Here is a 17,739-nt window from a genome sequence, read left to right on the forward strand (position 1 = left end):
AAATAGACAAATATGAATTGGAAAATATCCCTGTCAATAGGAGCTCATTATTTCTAGTGTTTTTGAATACAAAATAAGGAAATAAAACAAAATTTGATAATGAAAATATCATTGGCATAAAGCATGTTACAGATTAATTCAATGGTGCAAATCTACACACTGGAAAAACTATTTCCTTGAACTTGTCTCTATTCTGTCAGGGAATGACAGTGTACATAAATTTCTGCATATGTAGTTAAATTTCTGCATATGTTTTTCTGAATCAACTGGACAAGAACATCTTCCATACTCATATCTTCTCCTTGACTTTAGTGATGCTACTGCCATTGCTACTGTCCTAGAACTACTAGGACAATTCACTTTCTCAATTCACTTTCACCTTGCTCTGCAACTCTTTCCTTCAAAATTCTACCTTCTGTAGATTCTATCTTGCTTTACTCCCTCAATTCATGCCACCATTGTTTCTTCACTCCTTTTTCACTTTTTGTCATTAATAGTTACTTTTCCTTTTACTTGACCTCTCACTGATTACTTCCTCCAAAAATCTTAACTAAAAGTCCCACAAAAGTCAAAATCTCTGAACCATTCAGCAATCCTGCCCCACTAAAAATTCTAGGGGGCTGGGGAGATAGCTCAGTCAGTAGAGTGCTTGCCTTATAAGCACAAGGCCCTGGGTTCGATCCCCAGCACCAAAAAAAAAAAAAAAAAAATCTAGAATGGTCAATAGTAGAGAAGACAGAAACCAATAGAGGCACAAACTCAAAGATAAAAGCTGTACAAAGATTGTTATTGGAATACTATAGTATTATGAAGAAATCTAGTTCTATCCTGCATAATTAAAAAGGAGCTCAAAATGTAAAACAAGGATGTGTTTTTGCTATGTTCACATATTGACTTGTGTAAGCAGCTTGCAAAGTATAAAAATGTACCTGACTATGCTGCGCTCACATTGGTAACATACTACAGTGCAAGGTATCCTTCAAATGTGGCCTTGCCAATGTTGAAGGCACTACCTACTCTCCCATCATAGCACTTTCACCTAAAAACAATGACATTCTCTATATATCCAAACACATTTGTGTCTTTCAATGCAATGCAAAAAGCCAACTGCTATCTCATTCACTTTGAATACCATTCTTCTTTTATATTCAGAGAAATAACATTTTCCTGGTTTTCATCCAAGAAGCCTGGGCATTCTTTTCTATAGATCCTCTTAGCTTTCTCAATAACTATATGCTAGAGTACATCTAAAGACAGTCTCAGACAAATATATTCCTTCTCCCACAAACACTTCAGATATATCATCCTTTCCAAAGGCCATGAGAAAGTAGTTATGTATTGATTAATCAAACATTATTAGCTCTATTTCCTAAATTTATGTCTATCTTAAAAATCAACATCTTAACCTATGGGTTTAATTCAGATCTAAAACTATCAAAATTGATCTCTTTTTAAATAATCAGGCACTCTGAGAAAATCAACCTTCTCCAGAAGCAGTAAACAGCACTGTCATTAACAGTTTTGAGGCCTAAATGATAAAAGAACTATTTACATCCTCTCTTCTTCATCTTGTAACATTCCATGTTTACTATCAAGTTAGACATCATCTCAAAATATATTGCAACAACCAAAAACATTCCATATGAATATTATAATAACCATGAACTTCCCTTTGTTATCACTGTTTATATGTAGACATCTATAAGGATCTTTGTCTTACCTAACTTGTTGAAAATAGCCCTTAAATGAGGCAATTCTTAGTAAATACTAATTCTTACATTAGTACTGACATGAGAACATTCTACCTTGTGAAAATCACAATTGGAAACTATGGGAAGAAAGATGCTTTTAGGATCTACAATTCTGTAACTAAATAATTTATCAATTAAAATGTCATTAACTTGTAGAAAAATAAAAATAATCCTATATGGAACAACACAGCATAGAATATTTTAAACCATCAAGTAAACATGGAGATGGTATTTTTGACCAATGATTTTGTGTCACCTTGGAATTAACACATGTCCTACCCTTGTCAGTTATTTTAGTGCAAATTATTTATCAGAGTAATAGAGCTCAAGAAATATAAGGAAAGGTTAGAGGTTTTCCTGGATCTATGTCTTCTGCTCCCACTAGAAGGAAGAAACTCTATCTTGATTGGTGAGATTTTGCAATACCCACTGAACCACTTTTATTATTATTATTATTATTATTATTATTATTTATTGTTGTTGTTATATACAACACCAAGATATACCCTGACACTGTCACAAAGGTACAGGGCTAAACCCTCTACAATTCAATCCCCAGAACTTGCCCCCCATCCCTACTCTTATCCCTCCACTCCACGAATTTCTCTTCAACCTATTTACAATTTACACTTTTTAAAAATTAGTGTCCTATGTCCCAATGCCAGGACTCACTGTGCAACTTCCATGCATGCACATTTGAAAGTTCAGTCAGATAAATTCCACTGTTTTTCCCTTTTCCTGTCCTTTGTTCCTCCTCAATCCTCTTCATATACTCTATTGATCTTTGCTCTATTTTGATCAAATTTCCTCCTTTGCCCCTTTCTCTCATTCTTTTTTATTTGCTCCTCCCCCCTTATTTTGAATTTCTTAATGGCAAGTCTCTGTGTCCTATGGTCATCAATATGTAGGGTCCATTTATTCTTCTTTCTATCCTCATTTTTCAAGTTCATAGGCTGATAATATGAAAGTTGCTTTCTTGATGAAACAGATTCAATCATGTTGATTCCTTGTCCTCATCTCCAGGGTAAAGGTTTAAGGATTCCACTGAGATTGAGATTTGAAATTGAGAGAGAAACTGAATTACTCTACAAAATTACTCTATCACAAAGTATACTGTAGTGCAGTTTTTATTACTATTGGAGAGGATAATTAAAAGTAATGTGGTTCCTGTTGTGATTTCCTTAATTTTTGAAATTCATTTCAGGAAACTGAAAGTTTTACAAGATTAAGAATATATCTCCCCTGACTGATGTCCTTCTTTCAGTGCTAGGGTTCAACCCAAGGCCAGAATTCAAGGCAAGGACTCCACCACCCAGCCCTGAGGCTGATTTTCTGAATGTTGTAATAAAACCATTTTTAAATATTCCCCATGCTCACTTTGGTAGCACATATACTAAAATTGGGATGATACAGAGAAGATTAGCATGGCCCCTGCACAAGGATGACACGCAAATCCGTGAAGCGTTCCACATTTTTATGAGACAGATACCCTCTGTACATGTATGATTACACAAATGATATGAATCTACATCATGTATAACCATGGAAATGAAATGATGTACCCCATTGTATACAATGAATTAAAATGTAGTCTGTAAAAAGTGAAAAAGTAAATAAAATAATAAAAAAGTTCCCCAGTATGGCTATATAAGAGGAATTGTTTTTGTCAGGTATTAAACTTTCAAGTATTCATTTTTATATTATAGTAAAAGTAAAGCTTTTATAAAATAGTAAAAAACTCCCCTAAGTTCCTTGCTGAATTTTTCATTTGTTTTTCATTCCCTAGATGACACATTCCCTTACTACTAATTTGTCTATTTTTGTACATTCACTCATTTGTTTACCATCAGTAATTCTGACCTTATTTCCATTTTCTCCTTCAAACACTAAATGCATTATATTTACAAAGCCTCTGCCACATCATACCATTAAAGAAGTGCAAAATAGATACAGAAAGCAGAGAACTCTGAATCATCAAATTCAATCAAAGTCTTAGGTTGTGTTCATGCTTCTGTAAGTCCATCACATGAATTCACAAATTATAAAATGATATAGCATTCCATTAATACTAGGTAACCTATAATTAACCAAAAATGAAACAGATTTTGAAACACACATAACAAGAATGATTGAGACAACTATATCACTCCAACTAACGAACTGTTCAAAATAAAGAATATCTTAATTCTGGAACCTTTAATTTTTAGTGGACTAGTGCTGTAGATATAGAGAACACAGAAAAAGTTTGGGAATGTATAGGTTTTAACCAACATAGCCATCATGATCACAGAACATAAGAGGAACATATAAAGTGACGTATGAAAAAGGCTCTGAAAGGTAAGGGTGGTTTATCTTTAGATAGTACCTGGATATATCCCTTCACTATCACCATGTTCTAAAGAGGAAGAAATTTAAAGTAACAACAAACAAAAACAGAAGGAGCACCGTTGATTTATCATCTATACAGAATACTGATATAGAATCTGAACCTACATGCTACTACCATGGATTCTAGTGTATTCCAGAATATGTTCCAGAAAATTACTGAATATCCTACCAATAATGAAGATGTCTTGCACCCCCTGTCTGAAATTTATTTCCAAGAACCTGCTCTTCCCCTCTACCATGCAAACATATGTTATCATTCAACTCTAGAATTCTGCATATCACTCACATTCCATACCAAAGTTTTGACATAAATTCACTCGACTCAAAATGAAATCCATGGCACTTGTGCTACGTCATCACTCCCTTATGTCTTTCATTAACCTTTTTTTTAAATTAAAAATACTACTGAATATTTCTGATAAGTCAGGAGATACAAACTCTTCCTTAAGGTAGAATACAAAATGAAACAACAATAAAAATTCACTAATTCATGAAAAAAGTTCAGAGTACTAAAGTTACAGTTTAAAAGTTTGATGCTACAGAGTATTTAGATAGTTTCAAGTATCTTCTGACAGAATATCTATTACAAAAGAATAAATTTAAAGATGGAGAAGCCTAGAGCCCTCAATTAAATCAAATGATTAAAGTTAACATCACCAATAATGCGACAAAGTGGCAGTTTTCACTTGCAATGAGGAAATCCCAAAATGTTCTTGCAAAAATGTATAACCTAAGCCTTTTCATGAGGAAACAAACTTTCAAATTTGAAAAAATATTCTTAAAACCTATAAGTCATTGTTTTACAAGAAAAATAACATCATAGATGATGAAAGAATTAGGAAATGTTTAAAGAAGACTAAAGAGAGAGCATATGAATACCATACAGGATTTTTTTATGAATCTGGAATAATGGAAATAACTGTGAAGTAATGACAAAAATATCTGGTAAAATAATACAGAATGTATATTATGATGGAAAAAGTTAATATAAGAGCTTACCTATGCTCTCAGAAAATCCTGAGTTCAGAATGAAAGGAACATAATGTCTTCAACTAATATTTAATTTTAAAAATAATAACACTATGAATACACACACATAGGAGAGGGGAGAGAGGAAGTAAGGGGAAAGGGAAGGATGGAGATGGGAGGAAGAGGAGGGAGAACAATGCAGAAAAAAATGTCAATCTGGAGGAAGAATATGAAGTTTCTCTATATGATTCTTTCAACATTAAATCTAAGATTATTTACAAAATAAAAAGTTAAAATAAACACTGATATAAGGTATACTGATGAAGTTTATGAACCGCCAAGAAGTGCTAAATATGGAAAAGTTTAATGGTTTCTAGTTCTGAAAACCAGGGTATTTCTTAGGATTGGAGGACAAGTAGAGTACTGTTTTTATTATAGAACACCAATATACATAAGTTTTTAAATCCATGGCCACCATTTAAATTAGGTTTGTTTTAAAAATACCATTTCACCTATTAGATTGGCTAAAAATTTAAAGGCTGTTAATACCCATGAAACACAAGTTTCTACGAAAATTACCACTCATATTACACACTGGTCTGTGGTGGCCCAAAAAAGCATTTGAGGGCAATTTCACAATATCAACTAAAACTGAAAGCACACATAATTGATGATCCAACAATGCCACACCTAAAAATATATTCTATAAAATTGGGAGTCAGATGCATTAGAATATATATTATTTATGTATACTACTGCATTGTATGTAGTAGCAAAAACAAAATTTAAGAAATGTTAACCTGTATTTCTCAAAATAAAGAAATAGATAAATCCATTGTCCTATGTACTTTACATCCAATAAAAGGTCTGTAGGTAAACTGTTTATTGATTTAGAAACATGTCCATGATAGAAGAAACAGAAAGTTACAAAATAACATCTTGCCATAATGATCACACATTTGTAAATAAATTGAAAATAAATTACATGTAAGCTTACAAAAGCTTGGAAAAGTTATTGACCACTTTATATGCCACAAATGGTCAACTCTTGTAAAACTGGGAAATAAAGATGTAAGATGATGAGCTCATTCTGCTGTATATTAATGAATGACATTCAGTCTTGGTGGCCACGTTTCAATGTACTACAGTTTAAGGGCAAAGGAGGCTAAGAAAAATAGATAACACTCAACTTAGCTTTATAGCTGAAGTAGAGCCATATCCCATGCATGCATGATGATGTAAAAATGATCCCCAATATTACATATAACTATAATGACCCTCCAATAAAAACATAAAATATATACTTCCTTCATTTTTAAAACTTACATTTCATAAAGTAGAGGTTTCTGAAAACTGACATGTAAAGACATGATATTCTTTCCCTTCAGGTTTCTGTATTTTCTCAACTTAACAATAAAATTAAACATATGTTTTTGGTCAGGAGTCAGCAAATGAAATCCTGTTGTCCAAATCTGGCCTACTACCTATTCTTTGTGAATACATTTTATTAGAACATAGTAACACGCATTTGAATCAGTTACAGCTGTTTTCACATTAGTGGCAGAGTTGCATGTTTACAACTAACTGTATGATTTATTAATTCTGTTCCCTTACAGACAATGTTTGCTGACCCCTAACACAGGCTAAAAATACCATATTGTTGAGTATTTTTTTTTGATTGGGTATATCCTCTGGTTCATGTAACATGAAGCTGTGTGATTAGAACACTGATCTTCTACTAAGGAGATCATTCTGAATTTGGAAAACAATTTCAGATAGATTAATTTAGCTTTGGAAATATAAAAGGAACTTCACATGTAAAATAAATGAATATTGTAAAAGAATACAAGTCAAATCTCATAATAAAACTAAAAGAACAGAATAATAAGAATGGTGACACAGATGACAGTACATATTGAAGACATTTTTAACCTATTAAATCTTCTGTTGAAAAATTTAATAGACTATGAAAGAAAGTAATTATCAAAGTCTTAAAATTCTCGCAATGGTTTTTACTACTAACACTGGCATACAGAGAGAATATTATTGGATACCTCTTTGTATATACCTATTTATTAAGACAGGTGGAGCAATGCAGTCAGTAGCTCCCATTTATGTTCCAGAAGCAGATATTAACATTTCAAATAATTCATATTTTACATCAGCCTCCCTTAGATGAAGCAGAATACAAATGAAAATTAGGACACTGAGCTTTTTACTCCAACCCAAAGAAGAGAATATTAGTGATACCAGGAAAATGATGGAACCACATATTCTACAAGATAGCATTACAACATGGTTCAAAATATCAGTTCAGGAATCTAGCATTCCCTCGCATAGCCACAGTTTTTTGGCATCCACATCTTAGATCTGAACACTGGAGAAGTGGTGAACTGCAATCAGTCACAAATCCTGACCCAGAGTGAGACCTAGTAGGTTTAACAAAAAAAGGTAACTAGAGGGCTTAGTCCAGATAATACAAGTGTTTAAAGATTTTTTTTAGGATATGCCTAACTGTGGACTTGTGATTCAAATGAGGAAGAATATATCTTACCAATGAAAACAAAACTGGTACAGACAAGGCACTCAGGTAGTGAGAAAATCAAGCTACTATGCGGGGCAACCATGCTGTTGCCTAAATTACACTTCCCACACACAAATGTATCTTCTAAAGTAAAATATGAATAAAACACAATGAATAATATACAACATTAGAGGGAACCACAAATATACTGAGAGCAGAGAGAATTACTTAATATTCCAGGAAATTACTTTGCAAAAAGCAGGTCACTTCTATTCCTGTGCATACTTCTATCAAAGTTGTGAGATATAAAGATGCAGTAAGATCCAACAAAGGAGAAATAATGGCAGTATTTGGGTGATGGTGTGGATGGAACCACTGCAGAAGTATATATGTTGTACTCGTCCACACAGTCACCACCTAAGAATACAGAAGAGGAGATTGCAAATGGAAATAACAAGTTATCACACAACCATGCCTCATGACAGGTTGCTATCATCTCCAAGTACTTACTCCCATTCCATGGAAAACAACTCCCACAAATCCTAATGCTAAGTAATCTCCAAGCAACAAAAAACTTAATTGATGAAAATTATGAAATGGTGCTTAACCTCCTCTGTCCATTTGTTGTGATCTAAGTACCCATTAATAATTGTATCCCTAATTATTTTTATGACATCTAAACTCCTATTCATTCTTTAAACCAGCATTTCCTGTGTAGCTTCTTATAATTAATGCATATACCATTCAGGGCTTTGAAAAGACACTATACAAAGAAATAACAACATACTATATATTCCATAGTATTTCATGGAAATTCTACCCAAAACTAAAATTCATTATCAAAACATTCAGTTATCTATTCCCTTTCCTTTCCTGTGTGCTTCTCATGCAACTTCTGGTGGTAATAAAGGTCAGAGAACCCTTTGTATTTCAATTGTGTACTTCATTAAGTGTACTCTAATAATAAAAGATAATTAAATCCTTCATTAAAATATATCCTAAAATAATAGCATAGGTCACAATGCAGGTTTGATGAAAAAGAAAAATTCAATGAACAAAAATCTAATCTAATCTATAAACAACATGATGAAAACTAATAAACTAAAAATTGGAATACAGGCCTTATTGCTCTTACCTTAAGGAAGCTCTCCTGGGTCCTTGCCTGTGGAAGAGGCTTATAAAAGAAAAAACAATAGTAATGTTTGAAATTATTTAAATAGTCTTCATTCACCTATCAAATGAAATACTGTTTAAAAACAAACTTTCACCATCCCAATATGGGAATATTTCCTGACTTCTGTATGCTCAAATTACCTACCTGTTAATACGAGTAGCAATATCCTAAGTCATGCAGCTGAAACTGAACTTCAACCCACTCCTGTCATTACAACCAATATTACTTGCAGCAGATGCTAATACCTATTGCCATTTATCTGACATCTTTTATATCCCTTTTTTCCTTGAAGGGCCTGACTTCCTTGTTTACTTCTACCTATCCACTATTGAAATATTTCAAAATATTTACTGTCTCTAAGATAAATTAAAACTTTCTGCCTGCACATGCAAAATGAACTTATACTCTGTTAAGATAATTTGACATTTTATGGTGAGAGAAGAAAAGCATATCATGATATAAATATGAAAACTGCATTGAATTTATGAACCTCATCTCCTCTACTGCAACAGATAATCACTCCACAATCTGACAATCTAGTATCTTTTTATAAAATGCATATGGATCCATTTCATTTTAATACATTATATAACAAATCGATTTAATATCAATATGGGCAGAAAAATAAAGAATACACCATAGTTACTGATTTTGTCAGCACCTTTTAAGAATAAATTCCACAAAAACAAACCAAAAATAAAGTACAATGATTTGAACCAATATGGAAATGTTAGGCAGCCGAGCATCTAAAAAAATCTGTCTGGTAACACTTCAATAAAAACTAGAAAATATGGAAAATTTGTAACATACCATGGACAACATACATACAGAAGGTGAAGCTGATGTACATATAAACAGAAGATGAAGTTGGCATAGTCATCAACCTCCCCAAAATATTAAAATAAAAAAGGAATAATTTTGTCTAGAGAAAACTACTTGGTGTACTCCCTACAGTAGTTTTTTTTTTTTTTTTTTTTAAGTTATATACAGACACAATGCCTTTATTTTATTTATTTATTTATTCTTATGTGATGCTGAGGATTGAACACAGTGCCTCATATGTGCCAGGCAAACGCTCTACCACTGAGTCACAACCCCAGCCCCCTACTTTAACTGTTTATACCAGCACAATGCTTTGATTATGAAAGCACAAGATTCTCCTGATTTCATTTATTAATAATGAATTAGCCCATGACAAAACACCTCATCCTTCAACTGACCATCTTTACTTCTACTATGCATGTGACTTATTTTATCAGGCTATTCTTATACTGATTGAATTCCTATACCTTCTTTTTGAATGAACCTATTTGTGCATCATTATATCTATTAAACCACTGTAAAGCACCAACCATACAGCAATCATAATCATACAACCAATCTACGTAAGGATCTTCATATTTATCCATTATTGTGATGAGTCATACTTTTATTCATCAACATGAAGATCCACATATCTGTAATTGATACATCCATACAATATTCAATTTTGAATCCAATGCAATTCTAATATCTAGGCATTTAACCTTAGGTTATAGTTAACTTTATTAATAATATAATAATCTTCATTTAATATGGACTACACTAATGCGTACATAAACAAATACATTTGAAAAATTTCTCAAATTTCTTTATTCCTTTATGCATCCATACTATGTTTTTATCCATCCTTACCAAATGCCATCCACACAACATTCTATGAATCCATTATTATATCCTAAATTCCATTAAATAGTTTAACATTCATCTTTTCAACCTTCATTCTAAATATCCAATCTTATATCCCTTCTTCCACTAATATACATAAATACATAATAAAGGGAAAATTTCACTACCAGTTTTCCATTATTCCTTGCACCAACCCATTCTTTTATTTGTCCACTCCTGCAATGAAGCTCAAAACCACCAATTTCTTTCTTATATACATTCATCTTGTATTCTTGCATGCCAATTTCTGTTTATAGTTACAGGAACTTCAAACTCTGACAGACTCAACATGAAAAACTTTTACATTTCACTCATGAAATGATTCTTGTGGGTCTGTTCCAATGGCTCTCAAAGGCATCTCCACTCCATACTATATCCCATTATTCTGATACTGTCTCCTTTTCTGGCACCTTTACCTCAACACATGATTCTATATTCACCACAGATAACAGACTCCAGAATTGCATATGAGCTAATGAAGATTTGTGTGCATGACACATATTGCACATTGTTTGTTTGTTTTGCTTTGTGAGTAAGGGATCAAACTCAGGACATTACATACATTAGGCAAATACAGTTACATGAACATATTATATATCTGGCTACCTGCTGTACATTTATGATTAAGTTGTACTGCCAAAGAAACTAAAAGTCTGAGTTTAAGACAAAAGGATCTTTCAGGCTCAACTCTATAAACACACAAAATTCAGTGGTTCCCCTGGAAGATAAATATATTGTAAATAGCCTGTATTAAAATAATTAAGAAAGATAAGATGAATTGAAAAATGTCTCAGAGGACAAAAGGCAGAGCCATGAAGAAAAAAGAAGTAAGCATCTTACAAGGCCTAATAAACTGCTTGGGCCCTCAGGGTAATACAAAATTCCCAGTTGTTATTTGATACCTTTCAAAACTTTAATGTTTGGCATTTATTATGGTTCCCCTGATTCTCCTCCATCACCACACATTAGGAAGTAAGATGCAGATTACTTTCCTTTAATATCACATTCCTCTGAGCCAAGAGTAGGTACACTGAGACCTGAAGTGCAGACTACCACAAATCACCTGACAAGGAGATTCCAGTAAAAAGAAATAAATTTTAAAAATCATTAATTATAAATATTTATGGGGTATACAATTAAGTTCTGACATGTATACAATGTGGTATGTCTAATCCAAGCCAATTAATATTCATTGCCTCATTCACCTACTACTTTAATATTTATGACATTTGAAATTTGTTTTGAAATAATTATAATTAACAATACATTCTTTATAGTTCCCTTTCACAAACATGGAAGATAAATTTTCCAAACTCCCTACTCTTTAGGATGTCCATGTGATTGATTTATAGACCAACTATCTGACTTTCCTTTCCACAACCTCCTATTGCTATAATAAACCACACATTGTGATGGAACCAATAAGAAATACTACTGTTTTTGTGAGTACACATGAGTCACTGCCATGATCTATAAAAATCCCTGGAAAACTTTAGAATAATTCTGAAAAAAAAATATTATGGAACATGAACACATTACTATAAATCAAATATTTTAAAATAGAAAATAAGCCCTTCATTAGAACCTTAGATTATAGTTAACTTTATTAATAATATTTATGCCTCACCTTCATATAAAAAAATGAGGATTTAGCTGGGCACAGTGTGCAGGCCTGTAGTCCCAGCTACATGGAAAGTTGAGGCAATTTAATGGTAATTTAGTGAGACCTTGTTTCAAAATTAAAATAAAGTAATAGGACATGGTGGCAAATGTCTCTAATTCCAGTGAGGAGTACTACACTACTCCTAGGCAGGAGAATCGCAAACTGAAGTCAGCCTTGGCAACCTAGCAAGACCCTACTGCAAAATAAATAATAAAAATGGCTGGGGGCATAGATAAAAGGAAGAGCATCACTGGGTTCTATTCCCAGTACTGCCAAAAGTGGAGGGTAATTTAATGATCATGGGATCACTAAGGATCACAGGACAAATAAGGCTGAGTGAAAGGGATAGAAGGAAAACCATAAGTATAGAAATTATATTGTTATAACTCATCTAAAAAAAGAGTAACAACAAAGTGTGAAAATGCCTCTGTTAACATATCAGAAAGTCATTTTCATGTTCCTTCATCCCCAGCAGCCCAAGACTCGAGAAAGTTCAAAGAGAAGACAATGGCTATGGATTTTGCCACTGTGAATGAGGCCAAGAAAGTGGTTTATCTGATCTGAGAAAAGACTCAAGAGTTCTGGCAGCTGTCAGGGAATAGAGTGCCAAATGAAACTTACTCTCGTTAAACAGCCCTATTACATCAGGTTATACCAGCAAAGGTGCCTACAGTGACTATAGTCACTCATAACTTGGAATGCCAAACAACTACTCTAACTTCTTATTGTGGTTCACAAATATAGATCCAAGAAAATGGAAGAGAAGCAGAGGCAGTTGGCCCTGTGAGATGAAAGCAGCAGGCAAAGGGACTGTCCCAACAAACCGTCCCAACGAAAAGACCACTTGTCCTTTGGCCACTGTTGCTAGGTGGAAACAGTTGCTTATTACTGTACCTGGTATGAATCCCATTAATCTGGTTGTCTTCCTTCCTCCTGTCCTGTGACATAAGATAGGGGTTTATAACTGCAACATCAAGGGAAAAGCCATATTGGAACATTGTCAGAAGGACCTGGACCACCAAGGTCTTTGTAGAGATAAATTCCCAAGAAACATAATCACTAAGCTATAAGAAGCCACCAAGATCAATTACATTGGTAAATATACATTAAACTGAAATTTTGAATTTTTCCTAATAGAGGTAAGAGACCTAGTAACTGGTGTACAGTACTCTGGTCATGGAATAAAAAGTAACACTAAATCTGCTAGAATATAGAATTATTTCTGTATTAGAGGAAATTTCTAAACTTTTCTTTCCTTATGAATTCCTGACTTCATTGGAGAGGAAACATCCAAGACTCAAAATCCAGGGTTCCCATTGCTACAAAGGAAAAGGAAAAGGCTACAGCTGGGCACAAACCTTGTTCAAATGTACAGTTTCCTGTACATAAAAATAATATGGAGGGATGGGGATATAGCTCAGTTGGTAGAGTGTTTGCCTCGCAAGAACAAGGCCCTGGGTTCAACCCCCAGCACCCCCCTCAAAAAACACTATATATACATATAGTTATTGTCCTTCAAAATAAAGAAATAGTCAGTTCCTTATGATTAAGCCACTGGAGTGGCATAGTACTCCAGTTCAACACATTTGTACCAGTAGGTCAGCAGCAGAGTGCTTGTGTAGCATGTGCAAGCCCCAAGTTCAATCCCTAGCATGGAACAAAACAATTTTTTGCACTATCTACTCAAATCAGTAGAGTAGAGATCAAAGCTGAAAGTATGAATATAAAGAGCCTAAGCCAGGCACAGTGACACACACCTACAATCCCAGGAATTTGGGAGGCTAAGGCAGAACAACTCAAAATTCAAGACAAGCCTCAGCAATTTAGCAAGGTCCTAAAGCAACTTAGCAAAGCCCTGTCTCAAAATAAGAAATTTAAGGGCTGGAGATATAGTTCAGTTGGTAGAGTGCTTGCCTTGCAAGCACAAGGCCCTGGGTTTAAATCCCCAGCACCCCAAAAAAAAAAAAAAAAAAAAAGAAGAAGAAGAAGAAGAAATTTAAAGGGTTGGGGATGTGGCTTAGTACAATTTAATGAGCCTAAATGTGGCAGAAGATGGTACTAAATTTCATTGCAGAATATTAATTAATGACTTCCACTAATGAAGGCAAAGACATCTCACTCACAATTTGAAAATCCGGCATTCCTTTCTCAGTGTTAATTATTATGAATTTGCAGAAAGCCACAAAATAATATTAAGTACCCTCCTTCCCTTTAATCAGGACCAGTTTTCACAAAATTATTAACAATTTGTTACTGGAAAATGGCATCACAAGCATAATAATTTCTTCATTTGTATCTCACCCATTTTATCTTCAACTTCAATTAATAGAGGGGTGAGGAGCAAAACTCAATGGAAGAGCAAGTATGAAACTAGGTTCAATTCCTAGTATACACACACATACATACACACACACACACACACACACACACACCAAAAAACAAACAAACCCATAACAATCATCTTCCGTCCTCTGAACTAACATGATGCATTCCTCTTTATGTGAGGTTTATGATGGAAGATTTGGGTAATCCAAACAACAAAAAAAATAAATTGATTGATAACTTGTTCTTATTACATTAAACTGAAGTTTTGAATTTGCCCTAATAGAGGTAAGAGACCTAGTAACTGGTGTACAGTACTCTGGTCAAGGAATAAAAAGTAACACTAAACCTGCTAGAATATAGAATTATTTCCGTATTAGAGGAAATTTCTAGACTTTTCTTTCCTTATGAATTATATTATTGTTCTACTTATCTGGAAGAATAAGCACTGACTTTTTTTAATCAGAGAGGAATAACTAAACTGTTTATCATTCAAAACTGTGTTTTAATTGTTTTATTTTGCCAGGTATGAAATTATAAGTTCACATAAATAGAGAAGTAATGGCTAATTATCAAAAGTAATACAAAATAGAAAGATTTCAAAAGGTACTTTTGAAGATGAATGGCATTAGTACAGTTAAAAATTTTAATATATTTTACCACATCTCTCAAATTATTTTCCTTTAAAATCAGTATGCCTAATAATTACAATTCATGCTTCGATTTCCAAAGTTTTATAAACAAAGATTTATTTAACAATTGTGATAAAATCATGTAAACATGAATCAGTAAGACTTAAAATGAGATAACATATTAAGGAATTACTTCAAAACTGACTTTATGTTTCTGCAAAATGTAATGGCACAATTAATTCAACTAAAAATATAACAATAAAAGTGGACATATTAAAAATATTTTGAGCAAAAATCAAATATTACTAATGAGAATAAGACACTGCAACATTGAAGTTAATAGACCCAGAGAGAATCAAAATTCAGTTTCTATCTCACTAACTACTTTATAAAAAGTTATTACTGATGTTACAATCTATATTATTAGAGTCAAAATAAAGTACTGTGATATGCCAAGTTCTCTTCTAAACTCCTTACATATATTAATTCTCTTAATCCAAGAACTCTTGAGACAGGTTCAATCTCCTTCATTACTTGAAAACAGGAACAATCTATATCATAGGGGGCTCAGAAAGTCATAACTAAAAGTGTAAAATGAACACATCCATTTAAGCACAGAAATTTTAAATATTATATTGCTTGACTAGAAACATTAAAGTAAATAAAAGGGGTATAACATGAAAAGACCAAATTTAAGATTTCTTGGAAGAGATGAAGGCATGAAGATACAAACCAAAGGAATGCATAATCTTTACAATGACATATCAGAAAACGTCCCAAATCTAAAGAATGAAATGGAAAATCAACTAAAGGCTTACAGGACCTCAAATGTACAAAATTACAGCAGACCCACACCAAGGGACATTATAATAAGAATGTCTAACATATAGAATAAAGACAGAATTTTAAAGGCTATGAGAGAAAAAAATCAAATTACAGGTGGGGGAAACCAATTCAGATCTTAGCTGATGTCTCAACACAGACCCTCAACATCAGGAGGTCCTGGAATAACATATTTCAATTTCTGAAAGAAAATTGATGCCAATTGAGAATTTTATATCCAGCAAAACTAAGCTTCAGATTTGAAGATGCAATAAAAACTTCCTATGATAAACCAAAATTAAAATAATTCACATCTAGAAAGCCTGCACTACAGAACAATCCAGCAAAATATTCCATGAGGAAGAAATGAAAAACAACAAAAATCTGCCAAGGGATGAACTACACTAAAGGAAAAGTCAAAGGAAAAAACTAAGTCAAAGTTAAAAACCAAAAGTAAAACCAAAATGACCAGGAATACAAATCATATCTCAATAATAACCCTGAATGTTAATGGCCTAAACTCATCCATCAAGAGAGACAGATTGGCAGACTGAATTTTTAAAAAAGGCTGTCTTCTCTAGTGATTAGCAAAATGCAAATCAAAACTACTCCATGATTTCCTCTCTCTCCAGTCAGAATGGCAATTATCAAGAATACAAGAGGGGTTTCAAGATGGCGGCCTAGAGGGTGGCTGCATTTCATGTTGCTCCAGGACTCAGGATTCAAAAGAGGAGATATTGAGACGCTTGGGACCAACTCAAAGCAGCCGGGTGACTCTCACCCCCTGGGGGGGCATCCCGGATGGGACAGGGGTCCCGGAACGCAGGAAACTTTCTGAAGTAGAACTGCCGGGAGACGCCCCTCTCCCCGCTGGAGCTGTGAACTCGGACAGCTGGGAGCGCCGTAAAGGAGGCCGCTGGGCACAGCGCTGGGACTCGGAGCAACCACTGGGGCTCCGGCGGCTGCCCAGGGGAAGAGTGGCGAGGAGAACTGTGTGGACTCAGGACACCGGGGCCTGCCCTGAGGAGGAGGAGAGGAGCGTGGCCACTTGGATTCGGAGAGACTGCACCAGAGCTACAGGCGGTTGCCAGAGGAGAAGCTGCGCGGCGAGCTGTTTGGAATCAGAACGACGCTTCTGAACACCGGGGCCTGCCCTGAGGACTAGGAGGAGGAAGAGGAGCGCGGCCGCTTGGATTCGGGTGACTACACCAGAGCTACAGGCGGTTGCCAGAGAAGGGGCTGCGTGGCGAGCTGTTTGGACTCTGACCACTTCTGAACGCCGGGACCTGCCCGGAGGAGTAGGAGAAGGAGGAGGAGGAGCGCGGCAGGTCCTTTGGACTCGCAGTGACTGCATTAGCGCTCCAGGCGGCTGCTCAGAGGAGAAGGCGAGTGGTGAGTTGTTTGGTCTTAAAGTGACACATCCTGAACACAGGGGGGCTGCCTGGAGGAGAAGCGTGGTGGGACGCTTGGTCTTGAGTGGCCGCACCTGAGCTCCGGGCGGTTGCCCAGAGGACCCGTGCAGCGGGTCACGAGGATTCAGAGCCACTCAGAGGGACTGCTCCTGAACACCCGGGGGGTTATCTGGAGAAGGAGGAGGAACGGGGAGGGTCACTTCGACTTGGAGTGATTGATTGCCCCGGGCTACGGGTGGCTGGTGGGAGGAGGAGGCACGAAGTGAGTTTCTTGGACTCCTAGTGACCGCACCGGAATACTGGGCAGCTGTCTGGAGGAAGAGGCCTGAGGCGGGTCTCTGGGACTCAGAGCGATTGTTCGGGGCCACAGGTGGC

The 17,739-nt window shown here is 35.0% G+C and overlaps 1 long non-coding RNA gene across 1 annotated transcript in view; it reads right to left on the reverse strand.

Annotated features, from left to right (window-relative positions):
* LOC306650437 overlaps positions 1–17,739 on the reverse strand; it is a 75,157-nt gene that overhangs the window by 15,915 nt on the left and 41,503 nt on the right. Inside the window, exons 11-12 of the long non-coding RNA XR_013760928.1 lie at positions 8,768–8,806; positions 7,881–8,049 (exon numbers count right to left, since the gene is read on the reverse strand). This is a non-coding gene — a long non-coding RNA (uncharacterized lncRNA). The remainder of the gene's footprint in view (positions 1–7,880; positions 8,050–8,767; positions 8,807–17,739) is intronic.

The sequence above is a fragment of the Sciurus vulgaris genome, assembly GCF_902686455.1.
Source record: "Sciurus vulgaris genome assembly, chromosome: 2".
NCBI classification, from domain to species: Eukaryota; Metazoa; Chordata; class Mammalia; order Rodentia; family Sciuridae; genus Sciurus; species Sciurus vulgaris.